The following is an 8,768-nucleotide window of genomic DNA, read 5'->3' on the forward strand; positions in this document are numbered from 1 at the left end:
GTCTTAGCTCTAGAAGGGGCTAGTTGCGAAAAGGTCACCCACCTAGGTGGCATGAGATTGAATCCCAAGACAAGTGCTGGCCAGAAAAGACTGGTGAGTTGTTCTGGTTTGCGACACTTTACGTATATTGCCAAATGCCAATGTTGGGAAAGCCACGTGGCTCCGACTCCACAGGAAGAGGAGGACAGATGTCTGCACAGGCGACTCCTGTGCTTTCTCCATGGCTGACATTAACCAATGCTCACTCCATGTAATAAATTCCAACCATCAACACAACGGTTGTCAGTGAGTCATGCAACCCTTCCAGCAAATTTTCAAACTTGAGAGTCTTGCAGGAAATCTTCCCTCTGAATTTTTACACTTGGCCTTAACTCTTACACAGGCTGTTTGGGTCAAAGCCCTAAATTGCCTCACCCTTACCATGCTACACACATCAGTACCCAGAAACTTTTCAGTTTTCATTAATATTCAAAGAAAGACAATCAAGAAAAATATTTGGCCGCCACTGGGAGCAATTTTTGCAAATGGCATACAGAAGGGAATTATCTGAAAATAGAAGTTTTTGTGGACTGAAAAATATAGAACAAGAATAGAATTGATTACACTTAGGCAAAAAAAATAACCATGTGATTCTTAAAGAATATACAGTGCTATGGTTTGAATGTCCCCTTCACAACACATGTTGAAATTTAATTGTCAATGTAAAGGTTTGGGGAGGTGGGGTGTTTAAGAGGTGATTAGGTCACGACAGCATCACCCTAATGAGTGACTTAACGCCATTATCTGGGGAGTGAGTTACTTAATCAGGAACGTGCTTCTGATAAAAAGAATGAGTTCAGCCAGATTCCTCTGTCCAGCATGCTGCCCTGTCCTTCTGCCCTGTTATATCACAGCAAGAAGACCTTGTTGGATACCAGTGCCAGGTTTGCTCCTGGACTTCTCAGCCCCTAGAGCCGTGAGCAAAACAAACTTCTATTCCTGATAAACTACCAAGTCTGTGGTATTCTGTTACAGCAGCAGAAAACAAGCTAAGCCTTCCAATCAAAATACCCTAAATAAGTTCAACTCAATGTATTAAAAACATTTATAATTAAAATGGTAACCTGAAAAAATCTCAAAAAATGTCTAGTTTCCAAAAAAGTCTGAAACATAAAGGGGTTTCATAATTGAGTCATAGATACACATTTATGGGGAAAATCGAAGACTAGATTGGGCTTTAAGTGACAGAGAACAAATTTTCCTGGCTGATTGATGAGGACCCAGGCTGTAGCTTGAGTTCACTAGTGATTATTTGAGAACACAGACTTCCTGGGATTGACAGCCATCTTCTGTACTTATAAATACAGAATCATGAGCTGTTCTGAGGTAGTCTGAACTCTATTCCAAATGACTCAGATAATACCTACTGGATAGTGGTTCAAGAATGATAAAAGATAGTCAAGGAGGTAAAATAAGTGGACATTTTTAACCTAGATAGAGGAATTTGTAGGTGGAGGGAAAGACAGTATCCTTCAAATATTTGAACAGTCATTATATAAAAACACATACACCACTCTTTAGCAATGACGGGTAGAACCAGTCTCTGTGTGATGACCTCAGTGCCAGGAGACCCTCTAGTGGTCACAGCTGCCAAGGGGGATGGCCACTGGGCATTCTCTGGGGTGGGGAGTGTTTGTCTAAGCACATGCTGGGGCTTATGTGGGGGACACTCGAATATGGTGAAGTGGTTTTTAATTAAGAAATCTTTAAATAAATAATCTTTTAAAGTGGCTTTTTGAAACTCGATTACCTGTGAGTAATCATCAAGCCTTCAGGTTAGTCTTCCTAGCTCAGGACAATGCAGGAGAGGTAGATGATTGATATGTGGGGAAGTGGCTGCCAGAAACGCCCACACATTTATAGAACTGCAGGTGATAAGACTGCCAGCAACACCTTGGCATCAAGGGCTTGGCTCCCATCACTCTGAATCTGGGAGACTAGCCCTGACTTGGTCTTGTTTGGAAGTCGTGGGGAAGGACTCCAACCATTCTATATAGGTCAGCTGTCTACACAGGAGCCAGTTGGTTCCTGGAGGACAGACCTGCATTTCAGAAAGGCGCCACAATTAGTTTCTATTCCACTCGGCTCCAATTGAATTAGGCAAAAACATTCACGGCTTATTTTAGGGAAAATTCTACCAAAACATGTACACATTTTGAACACAAAAATTTAGGCACATAATGGAATAAGGGTTAGTTATCTAGAGTATTTACTTATTTAGGACATTCTATTGTTTAATGATATGGATAGACATATATTAATCAAAAAATATTCCCATAGTTTTTTAGAAGTACTGGAGTATTAAATTATAAAACAATAACTAAGTGGCTACAGAAAACAAAGCACTTTTGGTTATGATTCAGGTCCTGGGGGAAGGCCAGTGGATAATACAGCAAGTTTCTCTGAGATATTTTTATAAAATATTCTAAGCATTGTTTTAGCCTCTAGCTCAATTCTTCTGAATTTTATAACTTGAGGTGAAAATGTATAATAGTACCCTGTTTCCCTGAAAATAAGACACTGTCTTATATTTGTTTTTTCTCAAGAAGACACATTAGGGCTTATTTTCCTTTTTGCTCCGAAATGAATGGCATGGCTATGCAGATATGCTGCATAGCCACGCCCATCACTAGGTCTTATTATTGGAGTAGGGCTTATACAAATGCATAGAAATCCTGCTAGGGTTTATTTTTTGGGTAGGTCTAATTTGGGGGGAAACACAGTATTCCCCTTTTTACTGAGATAGAAGCTGAAATTTGGTAAGAGCCACACATGATAATGTGTGTTATCACTCCAAAGGTTTGAAAATGTCTGTTCCAGTGATACAGTTACTCTGATACAGTTCTCATCCGGCATACCGTTTACATGAAAATTCAAGCAGCTGCCACCACAGGGGAGTTTATACCAAAAGGAAATTGTTAAATATGAAATGTCAGGCCTAAAAGCTGATCTTGGACAGATTTAAAAAAACACACAGCAAATAGACTGCATTGTTGTCAGCTGAAGCTCATTTTCAGAAATCCATGGCTCAGCACTAATGGAGACAGTCTGATCGGTCCCTCTGCAGAATGGTAAGGGTCTCACAAAGAAAAGAAAATCTACGGCGATGAAGCTGTGACTGGAAAATTTGATCCACATGGTTGTATTTTTAGATCTGTTCAAGATTGACCTCTGTTTGCAGATTTGCAAGCAATAGCTTAATGTAAAATTAGCCTATCTATAGCATTTCTATATTTCATGGAGTCACATTCTATATTACACCTTGTTTATTATATTCTGGAAAGTCAAAAATCCCTGTTATTAGCCATAAATATTTCTTCTTTTTAAGCTACGAAGTGTCAGGTAGCCTATTTTGCATACAATTTGTGTAGTATGTTTGGTGGAAATTTTGGTAGGAATTTAGGAAGGATAGAATAGCTATTTTGTTGCCTTCAATATATCTGAAGTGTAAAAAGATGGGGAACAGATGGGAAAATTCTTACTGCTGGAACCCAAACAGAAAGATTTTTAATTTTTTGCATCAGTCTATGTGGAAAAAAAGGGTGACTCCTCTAAGTTTAAAACAGAAACAACCTTTCACAGGCATATCATGATTATCTCACTGGTAAGTGAGTAATGACACATATGCTAACATATAAATACACATATATGAATAAGCAGCATGGTGACCAGCAGGAAAAGCTCTAGAGTGAAGCCATCACTTTGTCTCACACCCGGCTTGTCAACTCTATTAGTGGCAATTCAGTTGACAGTCATGTTGCCACGTGATATTCAAATGTCAAATGCACATCTCATTTTCAGCTAAGACTATGACATCATTCCTTGTCAAATGTCATGAAATACGGTGAGGGCTAGCTCTGATTAGATAAGGGACCTCATGCTGGTGTTAGTAAATCCACCCCAGGGATTGATTCCCAGGCCGAGGGAAATGGCAAAGTTATAATTGATGATGGTGCCAAGCCTAACAGGTTTCACATGGCCTTCAGGAGTGTGCGGGGACAGCCCCCAAAGCAAAAGAGTTAAGAGACATTCATTCAAGTGTCTGAAAATCATTGCTGAAAAAAAGAAGAAAAATCTGAAAATTTTAAATATCCACCAGCATGGAAGTTTGCTCAACTCACTGTAGGTCTCATGGTTTGTTGCTACGATAGGAATCAGATGAGATGAAACCCTCAAGCATGAGCAGGAGTTTGCTTCAAGAGCAAGGCTCAGGAACCTGTGCGTTAAAGCCTCAGGCTGGGGTTAGTCTGGGCTCCATGCAGTTCTGGCCATGTGACTCTCACAGTGCTTTCCAGTTCTCATTGATCCTTCTACACAATTGTGATTACTGAGAAAGTTAAATAAAATTATGTAAGTAGGGTGGTGCCTGTGGCTCAAAGGAGTAGAGCACTGGCCCCATATGCCGGAGGTGTCGGGTTCAAACCCAGCCAGGCCAAAAACTACAAAAAAAAAAAAATGATGTAAGTAACCACATGGTGACCAACATGCTGTGTTATTCAGCCGTTTCCTAGTTTCAGGGGATGTGCAGGACGTGCTTCGAGTGTCCTTCTAGATCAAGAAGCAGAGCCACAGGGAGAGTGGCTTGTCCAAGGTCACACAGCTAATACGGGAGCAGGAGAATCAAGCCCAGGTCCCCGGATTTGAAACCCAGTATTCTGTAAGTGTCTGTGTAGGAAAAGCAACCTGTAAATTAGACGATAATTAAGGAATGGCTGTACTTGCAGAGGCGAAGTGAAATGGTGAATTGGTCCAATTACCTCAATAATTCAAGCCCAAAAGTACCAAAACACTTTTATCTAGTATGTCTGAATGTTTCAAACCAAATATCTGAATAATTGCCCCCAATTATTCATATCATTTTGAATATACTTATAAATCTGATCTTTTTTGTTGGGGAGGGGATGGGGGTTGTCTTTGAATTGTGTCTCCACTCTTTCCAACATAAACAGAGAGTATCATTTTTCATTTTCCTCTTCTAATTTGTTTCAAGATCCAGTGGCTTTTTTATTAAAGTGAAGTTTGTGGATAAATGGGAAAATCTTTACTGAAATATGGTACTTCTAACTGTAATTTGGCTTGAATTAGGCTGCTTACAAGCTCAAGTATACCACAGTGACAAGACATGGCCTTCTTTGTGGGTGAGTGTTGGGGGTGGGCACAGCTGGAAACATATTTTTTAAATCCTTTTAGCTTTTATTCTACTTACAGAATTGAATTCTGATCCAGGAGAAAATGTTTCGACCCTGCTAAAAGGGGTTATATTCAAATCAGTTTGAGACAATTCTGATATCAAGAGTCGGTTAAAATTACAGTTATTTGAAACGAAAAGAAACCCACCGCTCTTTTTTTCCCCTGATCTTTATAAACCATATGCCTATTTCAAGGTAAAATTAAATTCTTCTGATTATATTTCCTTCGCTATAGCCCTGAACTGAACATACTATTAGTATTAAAATACAAATCAGTCACATTCAGGAAACAGCTAACAAAGGTTTTTTAAACTATGGAAATACACATCAATTAAAATAGATTTTGCATAGTTAAAATCTAGTGTCTGTACGAACAAAATCTGTCAGGCCACCATCATTTATGTTTTATAATAAATACAGTGCTTAGCAGAATGTGGGAGTAACATTACCACGGATTGACAAGCCCATTATACCCCGAGCAGGTACTCCCCAGAAAGCGGGCAAGCCAGTGTCTTTGTTCTCTGTGAAGTCTGCATTGTAGACTGATCCGCAGAGATGAGGAAGGAAGAGGGTGAGACACAATTAGGGCGCATTTTAAAGGCTGTGCCCTGTGAAATGATGCAGGTATGTAAACTGCTCAGCACTGTCAGGTGCGCCCTTTCTTAGGGGGCTAACAAATCCTCCGCCCCTCCAGTCAACTTCCTGGTCTTTACTTTAAAACCTTCCAAACTGAAAGGAATGAAAGGTCCCCGGTGCCAGACAATGGAGTGTGCACAAAAGCCGGTGGCCTGGCCTCCCTGCGGGCGCTGGACCCTGTGCATGTAACTCAGCCCGTGAGGTCCGCAGGCTCCGCGTACCTGGCTGCCTGTGAGATGGAGGAGGGGGCGCTTTACAGAAGAGATTACGGGACGCGCGCCCACGTAGAGAAACCTCGGAAACCCTCATAACTGGATATGAAATGAGGCCTAAGAAGCAGAAAGAGAAAACGAGAGGCTAGAAAGAGGTTGGGTTACAACTTAATTTCTAGACTTTAAGGGAGGAAAAATGCCCACTATTCAACTCCCCTTGTTCTAAGGACAACCTGAGACCACGTTTTCGTTCCTTAATCTAGAAAGGCTATAATATGAAGCAAATAAACTATAATGAGAAGAAAAAAAACCACAAAAGACCCCATTTGTTGCTAAGGTACTGATTAAAAGGTTTTCATTTTAATAGCCATCCTTTCCATGACTTTGGATCCAAAATTCTACTTCTAGGAATTTTTCCCAAAGAAATAATTATACATGTGCCCAGTGACTTAACTCTGAGACTACACAATGATGCCAACAAGAGTAAAAAAGGGAAACTGATTAGATATAATATACGTACATATACAATAGAATAAAATGCAACCATTAAAATGGCATTATTGAAAGTGCTAATTCGACCTGCACACAGTTTGTTAGTTCTTACTAGGGCCTGGATTCCAGCTAGGCTGCTGTGCTGTACCTTGGTATCTGCTTCCACCAATCTCATATTCTAGCAGGAAGACAAAAATGAAAATATTCATTTATACTTGAGATAAGTGTGATCCTGTAGTAAGCAGAAATAAAAAATAAAAACCAGCTTAGAGGACACGGTGCTTCTGCCTTTGTTAAATACATATTGCAAATGCACATTCAAAGCTTATGTGTGTGACGTGTGTTTAATTCACACACTATAGCTGTTAACTAACACTAGGAATGGCTAACACACTGCTAGCTACTGCCGCATAACAAATCACCCCAAAACAGCATCACTCATCACTCTCACACACTCATCACTGCTCAGGAGCCCAAGCCGTGCCTCACAAGGTCTGCACGGGGAGGGACAGCCTGCTGCACACACCGATAGTCCTGTCTTCCTCCTTGGGACACCGAGCTACCCCAGCTCATTCCTCCTGTGTACGAGGGAGGGAGAGCAGAGGCTGGGGAGTCCTCCTCACGTCTGGGCTTAAAGACGTTCAGCCAAACAACATAGAAACCACAATATCACGTATCTGAGGGGCGGGATGATGTGTAACCTTCAGTTTCTTCTGTTCCTTTTTCTAAAGTTTTAATAACAAAAATAGACTACTTTTATAATCAAACCCCAACACAAAGATATCTTAGATGTCACACCAATCTCAATTTCCGTACCTGTTCTATGTCCCTTTCTTGCAATTATTTGTATAGAAAGGAGACCAACTGGATAGAGAAGGCCTAATAATTCGTGTTTTATGCTCCCTGGTCTTCCTTTCAACATAAACTCTGGCACACTGATACAATTAAAATGTTAGAGAATTATAAAGCGAATACTATCCCTGTTTATTTACTATCTTCATTTAAGAAAAACCACACACTCGAAATAAAGAATCCCGGTTAGTTTATAAAGATAACAGTCTCCTTCAATCTGCTTTATTTTTGCATGTACACAAGTAAATCAGGACCAAATGTTTTGATATGGAGAAAACAAGGAGACGCCCGGAGTAGCTGGTGGTGTTTTCAAATCAGTTCGTCCTTCATCTCACAGTTTCCCTCGCAGAGTTTCAGAAAGGAAACGCTTTACATGCACACTTTTTCTTTTCCTACTGACTGCCTTAGGAAGCCCTCACCTTCCTTTTTTTTTTTTTTTTTAATTGGTGCCCTGGTTACATTGAGTGGTAGAAGTTTTAGTGAATCGTTCTCCCAATTAGGCTACGCTATTAAAGACCAGTAACCTGAGACGGGAACTTCATATCTATCGCACTTCCCCCCAGATGTCCCCTATTTACTTCTTTATTTTATTGCTTAATGACTGGATCTGAAGTAATTGCACCATTTGACAGATATTTATTTGTAAAATGTGATTCATTCAGTCAGACACTTTTAGAATGGCTTTCGTGCCAAGTGTTAAATTGTGTAGGCTGGAGTAGCTGTTTCAGAGGATGCAAACACGCATGTAAATTCCAGGCATCAAGCACAACTACTTTCGGCTCTTTTTTTATAAAAATATTCCAGTTGACAGAGAGTGCTAGTGAACAGACGGCAGGGACTGCTGGACTTTAATCAGCCACAATCACTGGCAGAGCTCAGAATTAATTTCCTAACCATGAATCACCTGCAGACAATGAATCACATTCTAGAGAATTCTGCCAAACAAAACAAGCCATCATGCCCTGTGCAACTTCTGAGGACAGGGCCATGGAGACTCGCTTGACTAGCATACTTGAAGTCATGGAAAGTAAGGAGTACTAGGGAGTAAGGAAGGGCTATCAAACAGGGCTGGTGACTTTCAACTGGTAAAGCAAGAAAACACTCCTTTCTGAAGTGGTCTACCTTTTGGTCAGATTCTGTTCCTAAATTCCAGCCATTAACAAAGGACAAAATTCTTTGCTAATAATTTTTGACTATGAAAAGTTCTACACAGTACACCCAGGACATCAGAACATTTCCAGCTATCCTTAAACCAAAAAGTTACAAAGTTTTTCTGTAGGCTCTGTTTCAAACACTGTCTCTCCTTGGACAGAAACAAAATGGAACAATTAAAGAAATATTCAGGTAA

This window comes from Otolemur garnettii, unplaced genomic scaffold, assembly GCF_000181295.1.
Source record: "Otolemur garnettii isolate 467f Iridium unplaced genomic scaffold, OtoGar3 scaffold00084, whole genome shotgun sequence".
Taxonomy (NCBI): domain Eukaryota; kingdom Metazoa; phylum Chordata; class Mammalia; order Primates; family Galagidae; genus Otolemur; species Otolemur garnettii.